Genomic DNA, 19,941 nt, shown 5'->3' on the forward strand with positions numbered 1-19,941 from the left:
ACCGACTGAGCCACCCAGGCGCCCCCTGAGAAATAAACTTTAAAGATTAAAACTAGTATCTGTTGAAAGCTATTGCCACTTGTACTAAACATGTTTCATATAATATCTCATTTGATCGTCACAACTTCCCTGTGAGGAAGAGATACAAACCTTAGAGTAAGTTAAATGACTTGCAAAATGTCACATACCTATTAATTGTTCAAATCAAGTCTCTCATCCTGCTCTGTCTGGCACTGAGGTCCCGGCTCTTGACCAGTGTACTCTACCTTCACAATCCCCTCTGTCCCAAACCACATCACTAGAGATACTGCTGTTGTCTGAGTGCCCAGTTCCCTCCCACTGGGCCAGGGTGATGGCGTGACTTTATGGAGAGCAGCCTCCCAGGTCTCGTGGAAGAGTCTTTGGCGGGGTTGTGGGTGGGAGTCCTGCGTTGTTGGGCTCCCCTGGTCCTCCGCTTTAAAGCCTCACTCCGGGGTCCTGCTCCATCCCAACAGTTTGAGGAAAGCTTTTTTCACGTCCTTGTTCCTCAGACTGTAGATGACAGGCTTGAGGAAGGCTGTGGCAATGTTATAAAAAAGGGTCATTTTCTTGCCATTGCTCGACAAGGAGTCAGAGCCAGGGTTCATGTACATGATGATGCACGGAATGGCGAACACGGTGACCACAGTGATGTGGGAGGCACAGGTGGAGAAGGCCTTGATCCATCACTGGGCTGAGCGGATCTTCATGATGGTGGCAAAGATGTTGGCATAAACGATGATAACCAGGGCCAGGGGGACCACGATGACATTGAAGCCCGTGATGAAGTCTACCAAGTCATTGAGGGATGTGTCTGCACAGGCCGGCTTCAGGACGGCAGGGACCTCGCAGAAGTAGTGGTCAATTTCATTAGGGCCACAGTAGGGCAGGTGCACAGCAAAGAAGGTGTAGCACGGGCCACCCACCACTCCATACGCTACACAGATGCCCACCATGAGGAGGCACATCCAGCGGCTCATGATGACCTTATACCGGAGAGGGTGTCAGATGGCCATGTACCTGTCCACAGACATGATGGAGAAGAGCCAGGACTCAGTGACCCCAAAGAAGAGGAAGATGTACATCTGGGCCACACACCTAGCAAAAGAGATGGCCCTCTTCTTGCTGAGGATATGCATGAGCATCTGGGGCACAGTGGTGGTCATGTAGCACATGTCCAGCATGGAGAGGACACTGATGAGAAAGTACATGGGTGTGTGCAGGCGGGAGTCCTGGTGGGTAAGAGTGATAAGGAGGCTGTTGCTCACAAGGATGAGCAGGTAAAAGATGAGAAAGAAGGTGAAGAGCAGAGGGTTGGTCCTGGGGTTAGGGGCAAAGCCCAATAGAATGAATTCTGTCACAGTGGACTGCTTGAGTTCCTTCATTATGATCTGCCTGTTTGAAGAGTTTTGAGGACATGTAATTGATTGGGTGTCTACACTCAGGGGTGTGTAAGGAATTTGCACACTCGTTTCATGTTTGGTTCTTTTTTTTTTTTTTTTAATGTTATGTCACCATACAATACATCATTTGTTTTTCATGTAGTGATCCACGATTCATTGTTTTCATATAACACCCAGCGCTCCACGCCGTATGTGCCCTCCTTAATACCCATCACCCGGCTAACCCATCCCCCCAACCCCCTTGCCTCAAAAACCCTCAGTTTGTTTCTCAGAGTCCATAGTCTCTCATGGTTCATCTCCCCCTCCGATTTCCTCCCCTTCATTTTTCCCTTCCTTCTCTTAATGTCCTCCATGCTATTCTTTATGTTCCACAAATAAGTGAAATCATATGATAATTGACTTTCTCTGCTTGACTTATTTCACTTAGGGTAATCTCCTCCAGTCCCATCCATGTTGATGTAAAAGTTGGGTATTCATCCTTTCTGATGGCCATGTTTGGTTCTTAAGAGGAAGCTTGGATTGGAGATGGAGGCACTGTGAGATATGTCCCATAGTAGCTTGGGTGGTATTGGGATTGGGTTCAGGATTTAGTTGAGGGTCATGGTGATGAAAACGGTGAATGCCAAATCAGGGAGGCGCCGTACGCTGTGCTCCTCTCTGGCCTCTAGGTATGTTTTTCCTTTTCCTGACACAGCTTTGCTGTTCTGTTATTCACCCCATTTTCTGTTTTCCCTTGGAAGTATGGAGATTGCAAATTCTTGGTTTCAGATTAGGATCAGGGGAGGACTATTAAACTCATTATTTGGGTTAAGGTTTATCTTTTATTTTAAATCACTGTTAGGATTAGGACTAAGGTAAGAGTGGGGGGTTAAAGTCAATGCCATGCAAAATAAAAATTAGAGTTACTATTTAAGATTTAGCTTTTTCTGGTGAATGAGCTTTTTCATTGGTGTTCATTAATTATGTCATTCATTCAACAGATTTTTACCAAATGCTTACTATAATGTTGTCTTCCAAAATGTGAGGGATATTTTATAGTCAAGGAAAGATCATGGGTAAAGTGAGTATAGTCCCATAAATAATTTTTAGAGTTAGCAAAATAAAAAGAATAACCCCATCACATCACGCAAAGAGGATATAATCTTTTTTTTTTAAGACTTTATTTATCTGACATAGAGAGACGGAACACAAGCAGGGGGAGTGGGAGAGGGAGAAGCAGGCTCCCCGCAGAGCAGGGAGCCCGACGCGGGGCTCCATCCCAGGACCCCGGGATCATGACCCAAGGTGAAGGCAGACGCTTAATGACTGAGCCACCCAGGCGCACCGAGGATATAATCTTAAAGATGTGTATATTGTATAATTAATCTTCATTTATCATACCTTCTTAATGAGAAACTCCTCAAAGTCTCCTTCCTTCACACTGTCCATATGGTGCCAATAAGTTCGGATTTGCTTTGTTGGAGACCATGAACATACTGAGATTCAAAATTTTTCCCTGTGGCTGGTCCACCTTTCAGTATTCATTGCCTTTCTGGTTTTATGATTCAGAAAAATTTATATTTTGTTCTGAGCATATTAAAAATTCTAGTGACTATAGGAAACTGTGCAGAAGTAAATCCACAAAACCCAGAGTTTTGTGAAAGGGAAATTTGTGGGGAGCAGTTACAGTTTGTCAAGAAGAGTTTCCTAAGTGCATGCACTCTGCCCAGGTTGGTACCCCAGCCTACCTCCTTATCCATTGCTGACTTGTACACCCTTTGTTCCCATGGCTTTGTAGATTGCTCTCAACTTTCTGGTTTGTGAACTCTCACAGAGACATTTAATATCATATTTCCAAAAACTCTTTTGATATTATAGAGTATCTCTTACAAACAAAGAGCCAGCATCATGCTTAATGCTAAAACTATAGCATAGAGATTTCTTAATAGCCACCTGCTGGCCAAATATAACCCACAGATATATTTTGTATAGTTTTTAAAAGTTGAATTAATTGCCAATATTTTAAAAAGTGGAGCTTACACATAAAAAAACTAGATTTTCAGCATCACAAACTAGAGTTAGCAATAATGGGCCATATTCCTCCAGCCAGCAGGAGGTGAGCATATGATTCCTCTTTGGATGGAGTGTGAACTCCCCAGTTCACAATATTCCTTGTGGTCCCTAATTTTGCTCAGTTAAACTGCCCATGCTTCCCCTCCACCCCAGGCATTTGAATTTATGATCCCTGTTCTAATGGTGTACACTCAAAGCGACTGCTACTTTTACTGCTGGTATATAACATTATTCAGAAAGCTGTAGCCAAAGAAATAGTTTAAGGCAAGGAAATAAAATGATAAAGATCAAAAACTTATAATGATTTGCAAATGTCATATTTGTCTTATCTGGAAATTCAAGAGAATCAACTGATACGGTTCTAGAACCAATGAAAGAGTTTGGTTAAGTTGGCTTAATATGAAAATTCTGGGGACCCGGGAGCACCTGCAACACTAGCAGCTGGGCCCTGACACCGTTGGTGGTGCATTTCCCAGGCATTGACCCGGCCCTGCTGCCCGGCAATTCTCCCCAAGCCCGGCTCCTTGAGATGTCCCTGCTCCCACTTAGCCCCACGCAACCAAATTAAATTTAAAAAAAAAGGGGAGGGGAGATTCAAAGAACAATATGCATAGTAAGATCCCATGTGTACAGAAATGTGTATGCACACAAATTTTTAAAAATGTATTTTACATCACATTTTAGATGCATAGAAAATGCCTGCAAGTATACTCAGACTTGTCAGCATTTATTATCACTGAGGGCTGAGATTTGTGATAGTGGTGAGTGAGACCCTAGGAGTGAATGAGACACATTTCCTTTTTCTTTTAACATTTCAGGACTATTTGCTTTTTATCTACAACGAATATATATTTTTAATCATTAAAAAACTGAAAGTACCTAAAAAGTAGAAATGTTCTATACTAATAAAATTTTTTAAAAATTAAAAAAAAAGAAATGTTCTATACTAGACAAAAAGCTAGAAATATATTGGAAAAAAAGATTTATAAAAGCAGCAAATAAACAAAAATACACAAATACCTAGGAATGAGCCCCACAAGAAACGTTCATGACCTATGAGAGCAATACAAATGAAAACAAAACAAACAAGATTCTGAAGAACTTTCTCGAAAGACATAAAGGTAGCTTCGATTAAGTTCAGGGATACACCGTATCCATGTTTCTGGAAAGAAAAACTAAAATTGGCAAAACAAAAACAACAAACCAACCAACCACACCAAAAAAACCCACAAAAAAACAAAACAAACAAAAAACCCAAAACATCTCTAAACATATATTTAATGCAATCTAATTAAAACTCAATCGAATGATTTTGTAAGAACTTGATAATGTGATTCAAACACCCATGAAAGAATAAATGGATGGGAATAGTTAAGGAAATACTGAAGGGGAAAAAAAGAACAATGAAATGGAAGTAGAGTTGTCAGATTTAGCAAGTAAAAATAAATCTGAAATTCAAGTTTAACTGGACATCCTGCATTTTATCTGTGACTCTAAGTGGAAGACATTCTTCCAAAGGAGCAAGCATAATACTATATACTATAATGTACTATTAATACCATAAAAATGTGTGTGAGCTCGGAGATAGACACACAGGTTGATGGGACAGAACAGAGAGCTTGGAAACAGACCCTAGCCCATGATGAAGAGGCTATTATAAATCAGAGAGCAGGAAGCTATTTAACAAATGTTGCTCAATTAGTTAATGATCTGGGTAGAAAAAGGTCTTTTATGCGGCTTACCTGCCGAGATACATTCTAACTATGTTAAACAGTTAAATGCAAAAAATAAAAACTACAAAGCGACCTAGGGGAAAATATATGGGTGAATGTTTATTATGATGAGACAAAGACCTTTGAAGCATAACCTGAATGTTCGGAGTCCTTCAGCCTCATGGTAATGACCCTTAATATGTATACAAGGCAACATAGCTCCTCATCCCATCTGCTGGGAGAAGTCTGATTTTTTTCCCCTTCTTCTTAGATGTGTAGTAGTTTGGGGGGTTCCTTGTGTATCCCTGGTTACTTTGTTCTCAAAATTTCTGCTCTCACTGAACTCTTGGCCCCCACTGCCTTCCTTGGGTGGGTACTGATGTCTTCCATGGCTCATCCCCATTTTCTTTCTCCTTTACGCCCCAAACGTCCCCCACACGAAGCCATCGTAAGCCTCGTCCTGAAGGTGTGGTAAGACATAGATGTCTTACAATGAAGCACAATTTTAAATAGAATATTCAATTCCATAAAGTCCCTAAACCATCCCTGCAGCAGTTTTTTTCTCTCTAGTCCCGAGATGGTTGTTACTGGGGTCTGGACTCCTTCCTGGAAACTTGTCCCATCTCCCCTTGTCTCCCTGGTCTAGGACTCCTTCCTCTGGTCACCTCAGCAGCCAGCCACAGAATCCACCTCCCTATCTCCTTGCTTCATGCATCAGAACCACCTAGAAGGCTTGTCACAGCTGCTGTGCTTCACACCCAGGGTTTCCGGGTTCAGGAGGTCTGGAGGGGAGCCTGAGAATTTGCATTTGTAACAAGTTCCCAGGTAATGCACATGCTGCCTGCTGGTGGGACCACACTTTGAGAACTACTGATCTACTTAATTGTGCTGAGAAAGTTGTCTACCTTTCTTTCAATTTCTCTGTGTCCATATTTTGCCCAAGCTGCTCACATTCTCCCTGCCTAAAAGCCAATTTTTTCCTTTTATATAAACATAAAAACAAAACAGCAAAGGAAAAAGATGAAAATTTTGGCAATATAATTTTCTCTAAGTTAAAAAAAAAAAAACTGTGATATATGTGGAAGACAAGGGATTCATGTCTTTGGAATATATCTTCTAAAATATAAAGAAAAACTCTAACACCTGAGAATCAGATGTGAATAGTTAACTCACAAGAGATTCAAGTGACCAGTGAACCCACAGAAAAGTTTAACTGTCCTGACAGTTAAAGATCACAAGTTAAAACCTCAATGAGCACACGTGGGCTCCGGGAGTCGCTTGCTGTTCTTGTGTAACCCATGCAAATTACTCCACCTCTCTGACCTTAGCAACCTCGTCTGTACCGTAGGAACTCTGCGAGGTGGCCGGAGGTTGGATGAAGATAGTCCTGAGTTCATGCCAGCGAACAAAGTAGGTGGCAGATAAATGTCAAAAACACCTGAGGGACTGTTGGTGTCTCTGCCTGAGCCAGCACAGGAGGCGGGTGGGGCATAAAACACAGACACATCTCTGCTTCCTAAACCACCATGAGAGTCCAGAGAAAGCTCCAGCTGATGAGAGGAGGAAGCCGACTGGCCCTGGGGAGGGTGCTCTGAGCTCTGGCCACTCACTTCCCCCAGGTACCTATGGGCTCCCTCCTGAGAGGCCAGCCCCCAGCTGCAGGTCTTCTGCAGATGGGCACAAGACCAGAATGAGTCTGCCCACTCCTCGCAGCCTACATCCCGCCCTGTTCCCTCATCCACTGCCTGCCATCCAGCTAGGGCCGAAAGGCCATTGCTCATTATTAATAATAAAAGAGACCAGAATTCTTAACGTGCACACAGGCCTTCACATTAGGGCCCAGCCAACTTCCCTGGTCATTGCCCCTCTGCATCCTGTAAGAGCCCAGTTCTCCTGCTCACTGGACCACTAGTCTGCTGCGCGGCTTTGGGAAGTCACCCAGCCTCCTGGCCCTCGTGATCTCGCCTGTTAAAGGAGGGTGGCACATAATCTGTGACAACTCCTCCAGGACAGATACGCAATGCTTTTCTACTTATACCTAGATTTGGAGGCGACCAGAGGCGACTTGGAGGCGACAGGGGGTGGGGCTGGCGACCTAGAGTGGGTGCCAGGGTCCCATAGTCCCACACCTTGTAGGTGCCTAGGCTGCACTGTGCTTACATGTCTCCACGGAGGACACTCAAGGCTGAGCCGGGGGGGAGGCATGTGTGACTGAGGGGACACCGTCCTCTAGATGGGCTGCTCCTGAGAACAGAATTGAAAATGGATGTTGGACCATTGGGCTCTTGGGGAGCAGGACGTAGAATTACGCATTTTCCAGTTTTGTCAAAGACACACTTCTGCAGGAGCTCAGAACCCACTCCATTCACACCCTCCTCACCCAGACACACGTGGCTCCCGGTGGCTCCTCTTACTAGTTACAGACTTGAAGCTCAATTTGAGAACGACTAGTACAATCCTCTCATTTTACCAAAGCTCAGAGGGGGATGCCCCTTAGGGTCACCCAGCCAGAGTGTCTCAAGTATGATGAGCACCTGCATGGCTTGATCCCTAGTCTGGGCTCTGGCCCTGCCCAGTGCTGCTCTCAGAGATGAGCCATGAGCCAGGAATGGGACTTAGGGACAGAGGGAACCTGATGTTGCAAACTACATTTTCTCCCAGCTCCTGAGACAAGGAGGTCCTTAGGCAAGGGCCACGGCGATGAGAGGCTGCCCAGTCTTACCTCCAGCTTGTGCCTGCCGACTGAGGACAGAGGAAAGAGGGAAGATGTGGGTGACAGGCCCCAAGGACTCCTTGGCCTTTGATGAATTTGTGTCTTTGTCCAGAATACAGCCTGGGGACTGGTTTCTTCTCTCACTTTCCTTGGCTGGTTTGCTGTGTGTTTCGGGGTCAGTTGCTTGGCTTCTCTGAACCTCTGGTTCTGACCCTCCCACAGCCAGGTTTGATGATGACCTGTTGCTGGTGAGAAGAGAGAAATGGGTGGTGTGATTGCAAGGCCCTGGTAGAGGGTGAGCCTCTAGTCCTCAGGTTGTCTGCGGCTTGAGGCTGGGGGTGCCAGCCTTGCTCCCTTGTTAGGATGTAACAGAAATCAGAGGAAAGTTGCTGGCTTTTTCACATGGACCCTTATATTGATCTCCTCCTCTCATATCTGCTTTCCTGTAGCACAGTCAGGAGATGAAAGACTCAAGAGTTTTGAATTTTCACTGTTAGATTTACTGCCATGACTCAGGGCCGGTAATTGTTTCTTATCAGCAAAAATGGTGGTTGATTACAGTAATATTTAATTCTGAAATGTAAGTTCTGAAGATATATATGATCTCTCCTCCCTTTTCCTTTCTCCAGCCCTTTCCCCATCATACACACACACACACACACACACACACCCTCCCCCAATATCAACACTGACCTGCAGGGGCTAAGAATGACCCAGAGAAACTTGACTCAGAGAGCAACAAAAGCTGAGAAAATGATGGAAAAAGGGACACAGGCCCTGGACGGGAAAAAGAGAGTCCAATAAAAGTGACAAGGAGGCCAAGAGGCACAGAGATCCAGAATGCGAGGGGCACAAGCTGGAGATGGAAAGCATCCTTGGAGCCGAAGAAGGAAGAAGGCGGAAGGGTCATTCTTCCCGTTGTGCCTGAAGAGGAGAACGGACTAAAGGAAAGAGCCGTGGAACGTGGAGACCCAGTGGGAGAGGGTCAGAGGGACAGAACAAGGCAAGACACGGAAGGGGAAAGAGGCGGGAGCCGGAGGAGAAGACAGGCCCAGGTCTGTCTGCGGTGCTGGGAATTGGGGGTGGGGGTGTGTGGGGGGGTGGGGGGGTAGCCACAGGAGGGCTGCCCCGGGCCTCTGCACCCGCCAGAGCCAGCGGAGGCCAGGCAGGCAAGGAAAGGGATGGAGGCCATAGGGCAGGGGCGTGGAGAGAGGAGCCTCACCACAGGCTCGGGCAGAGGCCCAGCGAGCAATCCCCGGAGGAGTCAAGAGGGCACAAGGCGAGTGAGCCACAGACCCAGTCAGAACAGAAGAGCCAGAGCTGCCGGCAGCAGGGGGAGGAGAGACACAGAAACTTGGAGGCAGAGAAGCAGGGCAGTAGCTGAAACAGAGCCAGAAGAGACCGATGGACAGGGAGGGAAAGCAAGAAAGAGAAAGGCAGAGACAGGCAGCTGTGCGCCCACTCACATGGACAAGAGGAGAGAGATGCGCGGCCGGTGAGCAGGACTGCGGCCCACACTGGGCTCCGCCTCGACCTCCCTGCGAGGCTCGCTTGTCCCCAGCATGGTCGGGGCTGTTGCTGTCCTGAGCTAACAACACTGCAGGGAAGGGGGCTGTGGGCAGGGCTCCCTCAGGCTCTGGGGGCCACTCCCGAGTGGCATGTGGCCCCAGGGCCCTAGTCAGGACAGTCCCTGTAGCCCCTGGCCCACCCTCCTGCTGAGGAGCCTCACTCCCCAAGGACCTCAGGCAGTGCCCTCCTGGAGGCCTACGTCCAGTGTGGGGAGATGAAGCTCAGCTGGGGATGGCATTGCTGATGCTGGGGAGGGGGTGTGCGGGGCTCAGACAGGGCGCTGAGGGCAGGCCTTTTCTCAGCTCTTCCTCCTTCCCCAGGGGAAAAAAAAAATGAGGCACAATGGGAGGTCTAGGTTGAAGGCCAAGAAATTGTCCTCTCCCCTGCCAAGTGGTGTCCCCAGGGCTGTTTCACCCATTAGGTACTGCAGGCAAAGTGTCTAGGGTCCTTGGGCTTTCATAATCTACAGACACGTAGGAGACCCTAAAGAAAAGAATACTAGCTGGAAAATAGGGATCTCACAAAATAAAAATTAGTAAATATTAATATTTAAATGACTTTTAAAATAACATTTTATCAGTTAGTCAGCGTGAATCCATTCAACTTTTTCATGGTTATATAGTGATATATTAATTATGCCTAATGTGGGACACGGGTACACTTCCCTGTGTCTTATACAGGACCATACCCATGGAGGTCTTAAACTGCCCAGTGGCTCTCAGGTCTCAGCCCTCTGAGTGTATATTCTGGCATTTCAGATCACTTGCAAGAAGCTTTCCTCTTGGTGGAGAGAAGAGCAAGAGAGAAAGGGTCAGATCTGTAGCAAAAAGGACTAAAGACAGGTAACAGGAAGAACTTACACCCTGCAGTTTTGAGGTAGCAGCAAAGACCTTGGAGCGCCCTCTTTTGGTGTTTCTGGCCAAAGGGTGGGCAGGAGATCAGTTCTGCCTGGAGGGCAAAAGAAAGGCCAGGCTCCATCCTTTCTGGGCATGAGAAGGCAGTTGCTCACAAATGGCCCAGGGGGCTGGCATAGCATTTGGAACTTGGCCCAATATGGCCCCCAGGAGCCAGACTGGGGTTTGGCTTCGTTACATACGTATGATTTAGTTGGGAGCTCCATGAGGGAGAAGCCACTGTGAGCTGAGCCCCAGAACCCGGTTTCTGGGACAGGAGGCCTCCTCAGGCTGGGCCACTTGGTTCATACTAGCCTGCCTCATGGATGCCAGAGGGTGTGTGAAGCCAGGGCTGGGAGCCCTGCAGCCACACTGTACCCTGTACTCCCCAATGAAGTCCCCTCCCTCTCCAACTGTTGCCACATTGAGGGCTGCGTCCTTCCTCCCCAGTGACAGGGTCTCTCTCCTGCTTACTGCTCTCCTGAGTCAGACTCCCACTGAGAATCCCTTGCAGCACTGACCAGGCCTCAGAGGCCTCTTGCTCTTGTTGAAGGGAGCTCAGGATTTGGTGGTGTCCATGGCCAGGTAAGCTGACTTCAGCTTCCTCTGCGACCCTCGGGGCTGAAGGCCTTTGCCTGCCCCACAGGGAAGCTCCCACCCTGAGATCTCCTCACACTTCTTGAGGGCAGTTCCTTTTCTGGCATTTCCTTGGCCCCTCCTGGAACACCCTCTCCCTGGCTGCCCACCCCAAGCACTCAGGACTGTAGGTGTGTGACCCACTTCCCTCCTCATGTGGCCGGGTGACGATGCCAACACCAAATCCCAATGTAGGCTTGCCTCCCATACCACCAAGCAGATCTCCCATACCAGTCGGTGTCCTACAATTCATCTGAATTCTAACACAATCCGCCTGGAGATAGGGTCGGATCCCACAGGTAAAGGGCTCAGTCCTACAAGACTGTCCCCCACTCTTCCACTTCACATGCCAACCGGAAGTCCAAGCTGTCATCTGTGCATCTGACCATTCCTTGGGTTCAGTTAATTTGCTAAATGGCTTATGGAACTCGGAGAAATATTTACTTACTAGAAGACCGGTTTGTTGTAAAAGGATGTAACTCAGGCGTAGCCAGATGGCAGAGACCCACAGGGCGAGGTATGTGGGAGGGGGCATGGGGCGTCCCAGCACATCCAGGTGGTCACCAACTCAGAGGCTCTCTGAATCCATCCTTTTAGGGTTTTATGGAGGCTTTATTCTCTAATCCACGGTTGGCTCCACTGGCGATCCAAAAGTCACCTCATTGACACAACAGAGGACAACAAAAGAGCCTTTATGGCTCTCATTACTTAGGAAATTCCAAGGTTCTTAGGAGCTCTGTGCCAGGAACCAGAAGACTAAATATATATCCCTTATTATAAATCACAATATCACCCAGGCTCCGTAGGCAGTACAAACAGCTGCTAAAGTCATTTTTCTTCAGCTCTGACTTGGTTCCTCCCGGGCTCAAGAACCTTCAAAGGTTCTCATCTGTGGAAAAAGTTATGCAAGACGACCAACTGTTCTTTCCTGTCTGATCTCCATACATGTGCCTTCCAGGTAGGCAGCTCTCTAAGAGAGCCCCCAGTGATTCCTACCTCCTGGTAATCACACGTCTGTGCAATCCCCAGCACTTGAGGGTGGGTGGGACTTGGCATTTTCCTTTGAATGAACAAAACAGGGCAAAAGCGATGAGATATTACTTCTGAGATTTGGAAGAAGACTGACTTCTATGTTGCTTGAATTCTCTCTCATGGACTCTTCTCAATTTCTTGCTCTGATGAAGTAAGTTGGCTTGTCGTGAGCTGCCCTATGGAGACGTCCATGTGGCAAGGAGCAGAGGGTGGTCGCTGACCGATAGACAACAGGGAGCTGAGGCCATCGGAGCAACAGCCAATGAGGAACAGTCATGAGACTCCGTGATGGTAGCTGCTGCCCAAGATTCAGCAGAGCAAGAGGACTCCCATAGAGCTGACTAAACCAAGGAGGTGTTTGTTTGGATCATTGTTGCTATCGCTTTTAATGTTCTGGGTTTTTTGGATATATGAGAAAACCTTTTCTCTTTCCCCTCGAGCTGTCTCTAACACTCAGTTTAGTAGATGTAGGTTTTTTGAACTGCAGTGAAACATTTTTAACTGATACCTGATTTTTACTAACTCACCAGAATTCAGACAATTAAATTAGTCTCTTTACTTATTAGCCTACATTCAATAATTATGTCTTCTATTTAATCAGGATATACTTGGTCAAATTGATTGTTTAACAAAGATTATATTTAAGAGTTATTACCTTTTAATTGGGCATGCTGAGATGATACTATTTAGTAGCAAGGGTTGAGTTGACTTTACTTGTGAATTCAATCTCTATAAAGCTCTCTCAGAAAAACTGACCTGGGATCTGGCTTATAAGGTCCCAACCTTATAGATGGTAAGAAATATCACCCACTGGCCAGGAGGAAACTTAAATAAATGTTGGAGCCTTGATAGGAGCAGAATTCACTGAAATTTATAGATACTATGGGTAAAATATGAAAGACAGACTGTCTTGGGATTGGTTTTCCAACTTCAGCATAATGAATAATGAAGCATTTAGAAAGTCCAATTTGAGATTCCATATGGAAACTTCCAGGCAGAAGTTAATTCTGTGGTTTTAGAAGTGGCTCAATACTGCGTGTCTCTAGATTTGCAAAGCAAACTAGAGACGGTCCATATGACTAACATTCCTACAACACTGATACGGTGAGGCCAGACATAATGAGACCAGTTTTTTTTAAATCAAGAATAATTTTTGAAGATTATTTAAGATCACAAGGGTGGGTGTTGTAAGAAAAAAAAATCATCTAAGACTCGCAGGGAAGCAACAGGGATTCCTTGGTGCCCTCTTGGTACAGTGTTAGATGTTATCTAGCAGGCCTTCTGAGGATTATCTGACTTTATAAGGGTGTATTATTTTAATTGACTTTCTATGGCCTTGGGTATTTTATAACTCTGCAGGTGTAACTGTTAAGTTCTAGAAAGCTGGTAACAAGACAAAAGATTTCTGCCTATAATAATGCAAATAATTCTTATTCATAGAAACACAAATGAAATTTGTCCAGTAGAGCATATAAAATTCTGTAAGCCAAATCCTCCTTTGAACCAATCTTAACATCTTGTTGGTTCCTTCATGAATTAATGAGCTCAGTGAAATCTTTGACACATGTTCATTTAAGAAAAACCATAAAGGAAAATATTCATAAGTTTATTAAAAATTCTATTTATTAAAAGTCATTATTCTACTCATCAAAAGAAAAAAAGACTTCAGCAGTGAAAACAAATCAACATGATAAATGTCAAAACCTATTATTAAGTGAATAAATCAAGGTACAGAAGAATACATATTATATAATTCAATTTAAAAATCATTACACAGCCATAAAAAAGGATAAGATCTTGCCATTTTTGACAACACGGAAGGACCACTTGGCATTATGCTAAGTGAAATAAGACTGAGAAAGACAAATATCATCTGATTTCACTCATATGTGAAATCTAAAAAACAAAAGAACAAACAAACAAAAAAGTAGAATCAGACCTATAAATAGAGAAGACAAACTGATGGTTGCTGGAGGGTAGGGAGGTGGGAGGATGGGCAAAATGGGTGAAGGGAATGAGAGATACTGGCTTCCAGTTATGGAATGAATAAGTCGGGAATAAAAGTCACAGAACAGAGAATATAGTCAATGATACTGTAATAGGCGTTGTATGATGACAGACAGTAGCTGCCCTGTGGTGAGCATAACATAATGTATAGAGATGTTGACTCACTGTGTTGTGCACCTGAAACTACATTGTGTGTCAACTAAACTAAAAAAAAAAAAATAATAATAATAAATAAACTCAAGTGAGAATCTGACCAACAAATAGAGTGCTTAAAACACTTAAGAAATCATGAAAACCCATAGTAGTTTAATAATTGTATTATAGTTCTTTTAAAGTATTAATAAAAACACTTAAAAATCTTTTAAACCCTAAAATATAGATGCTGAAATGTTAACAGTAATTATCTCCAAGTCTAAGGTAATGGATAATTTTCATTTTCTTTTTGTTTGCATCAGTGTTCTAGAATTTAAGAATAAACAGGTACCCTACTTTTGCAATAAAGAAAACAAGCAATGAACTGAGAGAAGACATTCTCAATGCATGTAATAAACAAAGAAGATCCAGAATATATAATAAATTGCAAGTCAAAAAAGGCAAATGATATCTCATATTCATTGACTATTTAGTTTGTTTTGCACTATGACAAATGCTTTTCATGCATTATCTCATTTAATCCTTCCAACAACCTCCTGAGGTCTATACTATTTTCTTCCTGTTAACAGATGAGGAGACTGAGACTCAGAGAAGTTACGTACATTGCCCATCACCACTGAGTTCGTAAATTATAGGGCTGTGATTAGAACACGGGTGTCTGACCTTTGAGCTTAGTTCACGACACAGTACTACCAAGAATCTTATGAAAAAATGCTAAATTCACTAGCAACCGGGGAATTGCAAATGAAACAAAAAAAGATGCTACCACCTTCCATCTATAAGATAGCAATTTTAGAATGCTTGAGATAGAGAAATAATATCAAGTGTTCATGAGAACTAGAGGGGCATATCAGTATAATTACTTGGAAGAACAATTTGGGAGTATCTAGTAAATTTGAAATTTCTTTGATTCTGCAATCTGCCAAGTCCATTGCTACACCTAAATCCTAGGGGAAAAAAACTTGTGTATGGAGAAATGTTCGAAGACATTTGTTGCAGAATTGTTTAAATAGTGAAAAATTGGAAATAAATGTTTGAAAATAAAGAATCAGATAAATGAGGGGCACCTGGGTGGTTGAGTCAGGTAAGCATCTGACTCTTGATCTCAGCTCAAGTCTTGATCTCAGGGTCGTGAGTTCAAGCCCTGCATTGGGCTCCATGCCAGGCGTGAAGCCTACTTAAAAAGAAAAAAGTGAAGGTTTGGGCAAAGAAAGCAACTTTATGGGGTGCCTGGATGGCTCCGCCAGTTAGGAGTCCGACTCTTGATTTCGGCTCAGGTCATGATCTCAAGGTTGTGAGACTGAGCCCCGGAATAAACTCCATGCTCAGCAGAGAGTCTGCTTGAGATTATTCTCCCTTTTCCTCTGCCCCTCTCCCCATCCCTCTCTAAAAACAAAAAAACACAAAGATTCCCTCTCTCCCTCTCCTTTGGCCTCTTTCCCCCTCCAGCATATGCTCTCTCTCTCTCTCTCTCTCTCTCAAAAAAAAAAAAGAATTAGATAAATGAGGTGTGGTATATTCAAATGCTCGCTACAGAGAATGTTTAGGCCTATGTACATCAAATGGGTAGATGTTAGAAACATGATGCTGAGTTACAATTTTTTCAGAATAATGCGGATATCATGCCACCATTATAAATTTTCAAACTCATACAAGAACGATTCTATGGGTGCAATTGTCTGTAAGCAAAAGTTTAAAAACACATGGAATGACTTCAGTTTAATGGTAGTGGTTGATTCCTAGGAGCTCAGAATATTCAAAGGGCACTTCAATGGCATGTGTAATTATTTAGTCCTTTTTAAAAAAGAAAAAAAGGCTCAGACTAAATATGGCAAAATATTAAGTCTTTATTTGTGGTATGGAAAAATGGGGTCTTTGTATTAATATTTCTCTCTATGGGTATCTGTCTCTGTCTTTCTCTCCCTTTCTCTCTCTCTAGAGATAGATAAATGCATACAGATATATAGATATACATATACACATACCTTTTTTCTTTTATGAAATATATATAGTATTTATTTCCCAAAATAAAAGTGAGATTTAAGTAGTAGAATCAGGGAAGAGTTAGTATCACAAGCTGAGTCCAGACCAAATCAATTATTAGATACCTTGTTATACAGATGTTTCTAAAATAGTTCTAGCTTAGAATTTATAGCTCCTAGTGCAAAAAGCAATACTAATTATTACTTGTCAGTGCATGTAAAGACTGTGCTCCTGCTTGGTCTACTCTTTTGGCATTTTCACCCCCAAATCCCTTACACTGTAGAAAAGTGTGTGTACATGTTACACATTTGGCTGTGATCAGATTGAACTGCCATAAACTTCTAGAAGTAAGGAGAGAACCCAGGAAAAGAAATAAAGCAATGACCTTGAACCATGACATAGTCACTGTAGAAGAAAGCCATTGCTCTTAACACTCAACTGAGTCACTGGGATGGTGGCAGCCAATGGAGAGGCCTTCAGTTTAGGGGTAGCCATACAGCTACCCCTAACCTGGTTGCTCACAATCCCAGAAAGGCTCAGGTTGGTTAGAACCTACTGTATGATACCAGATGAGCCCCATCAAGTCTGCCCATGACTCTGGACAACTCTGAAGCATCCTGGGTCACTGAGCAGTTCTTCTGTTACCAAGTACATTCAGGAAGGCTCTTTTAACATCTTTGTTCCAGAAGCTGTAGATGATGGGGTTGAGGAAGGCAGAGACAACGTTGTAGAACAGGGCTAGTTTCTTGTCCCGCTCTGGGTCATACCAGGAGCCGGGCCTCATGTATATGATCATGGCTGGCCCATAGAACATGATGACCACAGTGATGTGGGAAGCACATGTGGAGAAAGACTTGAGCCTCCCCTGGGATGAATGGATTCTTAAGATGGAGGCAAAGATTCGGACATAGGAGGCCAGGATGAGGGAGAATGGGACAAGAGCAGGATGAAACCCAAGATGAAATCCAAACGGTCATTGAAGGAAGTATCTGCACAAGCCAATTTCAGGACGGCAGGGACCTCACAGAAGAAGTGGTTTATCTTGTGGGGGCCACAATAAGGCAGATGCATGGTGAAGATGGTGTAGATCAGGGCCCAGCTATGCTAATGGACCAACAGCCTGTCACCATCTTGATACAAATAGGACGGCTCATGAGTAGGGGATAATGAAGGGGGAAGCAAATGGCCACATACCTGTCATAGGCCATAATGGCATAGAGGACACACTCAGCAATGCCCAGGACCAAGAAGATAAACATCTGGGCTGCACAAGCCCCCCAGGAGATGGTTTTCTTTGGACACACCATATTAACCAACATCTGGGGCATGGTGGTAGTGACATAACTCATGTCCACCAAGGAGAGGACACTGAGAAAGAAGTACATGGGTGTGTGGAGGTATGAGTCTAGGTAGATCAGGGTGACGATGAGTCCATTTCCCAGAAGGTAGAGGAGGTAGAGGAGAAGGAAGGTAGAGGAGAAGGAAGAAGGAGAACAGGGCTATTCTGACCTGTGACTCACTGGAGAACCCCAGGAGGATGAACTCAGACACAGAGGTGTGGTTCTCCTTGCCAAGGCTCTGCATGGTGGTCTGCTGATTAAGGAGACAAGGGCTTCCCTGTTCTGTGTTTGGCCTTTAGGGAAGGGAGGACAGAGTTGACATTAGCTGAGCACCTTGCACGGTAGCTCACACGGATTTCATCAAACCTGTTGAGTAGGATGCAAAGGGAAAAAAAGATAAGGCAGCTGTGGCACTGGGAAATAAGTCAGGAGATCTGGATTCATACCTATAATAGAACATAGGATGCCTGACTGCCCACAGGTCCTTCTCTGGAAACCACCCTCACCCAGAGAAGGCAAGGCATTCAGTAGCCATGTTTGTAGCAGGGGACCCAGCCAACCCCTGGCCACTGCTGAATTGTACCTCAGGTGTACACCTGTCCCAGTCTGGAGGACAATTCTCTGCTGAGAATTCAAAATGACGACTGTCAATGTCTGTGTTAGTGGGCTGTGGGTGCCTGACGTACCAATAACCTGGAGCCAGCATGGTGGTAACAAAGTCACAGGGGAGCTGGCGCAATAGAGAAGAAAAGTGGCGGCCTTACAGAAATGATAAAGAGCAGACAAGCATGGCAACAGAGGAGATCTCACAGCCGCAAGCCACAGAGAGCATGACTCTGATTCCTGACAGGCTACCCCCAGATCCCCCTTTGTTTCCTGTGCTCGGATACCTGTGGGATTTACTGTTGAATCCTTACAGTTACTACCCCAAGACTACATTTTTAATTCAGTTCTTCCTGAATGTCCCATGGTTGTCAGTTCCCCAGCTGTGTGACCTTGGGCAAGTCCATTCACTTCCATTGGCCTCAGCCATCTCACTTGTTAGAGATGAAGCATCTCTGGTACAGAGTAATGGCAAGGAGCATATGAGATTCTGTATGTCAAGACATTTGGCAAAATATAAAATGCTAGACAAGTAAAGTGGTTAGTATAAGTGGGATGAGTCTGGAAATCAGAAGAGCAAAGGGCTGGTCCCAACTATGTCCCTGATTTGCTGTGTGATCTTGGGTAACTCCATACCCCTCTGTGAACTTCACAGCCCCATTTTTAAGTGAGTCTGTCAGACTTGCCCGCTCCAAAGAAAACTGCCAGCTCTGCTATTCTTTGATCCCAGGAATACCGGGCTGAAGACCTGTGATCACATCAGTGCCATGAGCATCAAGGGGAAGGCTGAGTTAGGCAGTCAACTGAACAGGACTGCGTCGGCAAGAGATTCCTTCTAGGAGTTGGAGATGTGAGACCAGAGCAGAGGAGAATACATAGAGCATAGACTTAGTGTCAACACACCTGAATCTTGTAGCCCCTTTACCTGCTCCTAAGTCACTTAGTCCCCCAGAGTCCCATGTTCTTCATGTGTAATACCTCCTCCATAGTGGAGATCGTGCAAAATATACCCGGTCTTTGACAGTGCTCCCCAAAGTGTAGGGATTTAGATAATGGGCAGCTGAGTGGAAGGAGGGGTAGCAGGAGGAAAGAGGAGCTATCCTGGCATTTTCAAGCATCTGAGGCTCCAGAAGACAGGGTTGAAAACACGACTGTGAGGACTGATTGCCACAGGGTGCTGGTGGGGATCTGGAAGATGGAAACATTGTTTGAGGCTGTTTGGGCAAAAGAAGATGGTGTGATTATTTTTGTGCAGAGCTTTAGGGAACACCAGTAATTGGATGAAGAAGAAAGAGGTCCTAGATCAGGAGTGCTTGTGAAGCAAAGAGGAGAGCCAGGGAAGCTCAGAGTCTTAGACATTGAGGGGAAACTTTCAAGAGATAAGGACTGGTCAGCAGTGTCAGTGGCTGACCCCGAAGCCAGAATGATGAGGGCTGCAAAGGAGGAGGAGATCACATCTTTCTTTCCACCTGTCCACACCCCGGACTGGGCTTTTTCAGGAGCTTCTTAGTGATCTCCTTCCCAGTCCACCCACCAGCACCAGTACTGTTTCATCTGTCATGCCCTTTCTCATGCCTCCTTAGACTGGAATTTAGGGGCTCTTCCATCTGCCTCTACTCAATTTTCAAGTCTATGATTCACCAATACCTCACTGAGACTTCAGAACCATGATGTTAACAGTATGGCCACCAAAAGGATCGTAGTCTGGGCAGTTGGGGTCCCCTCCTGTCTGAGACACAGATCTTTCAAGCCACCCGGCTTTCTCAGTTTCAGCCAAGGGGACCTGCACTGTCCTTCCCCTGAGCTGTTTATCTGCTGGGAATGCCT

General features: G+C 44.9%; 2 pseudogenes; both read right to left on the reverse strand.

The window, feature by feature from the left end:
• Positions 1 to 464: 464 nt before the first annotated feature.
• LOC123858379 (olfactory receptor 2G3-like) lies at positions 465 to 1,403 on the reverse strand (annotated as a pseudogene).
• A 15,390-nt stretch (positions 1,404 to 16,793) lies between these two features.
• Positions 16,794 to 17,755, reverse strand: LOC123858380 (olfactory receptor 2A12-like; annotated as a pseudogene).
• Between the last annotated feature and the right edge of the window lie 2,186 nt (positions 17,756 to 19,941).

Source organism: Mirounga angustirostris, unplaced genomic scaffold (genome assembly GCF_029215605.1).
Source record: "Mirounga angustirostris isolate CCGP_5_RB_7025 unplaced genomic scaffold, mMirAng1.0.hap1 SCAF_4, whole genome shotgun sequence".
NCBI lineage: Eukaryota > Metazoa > Chordata > Mammalia > Carnivora > Phocidae > Mirounga > Mirounga angustirostris.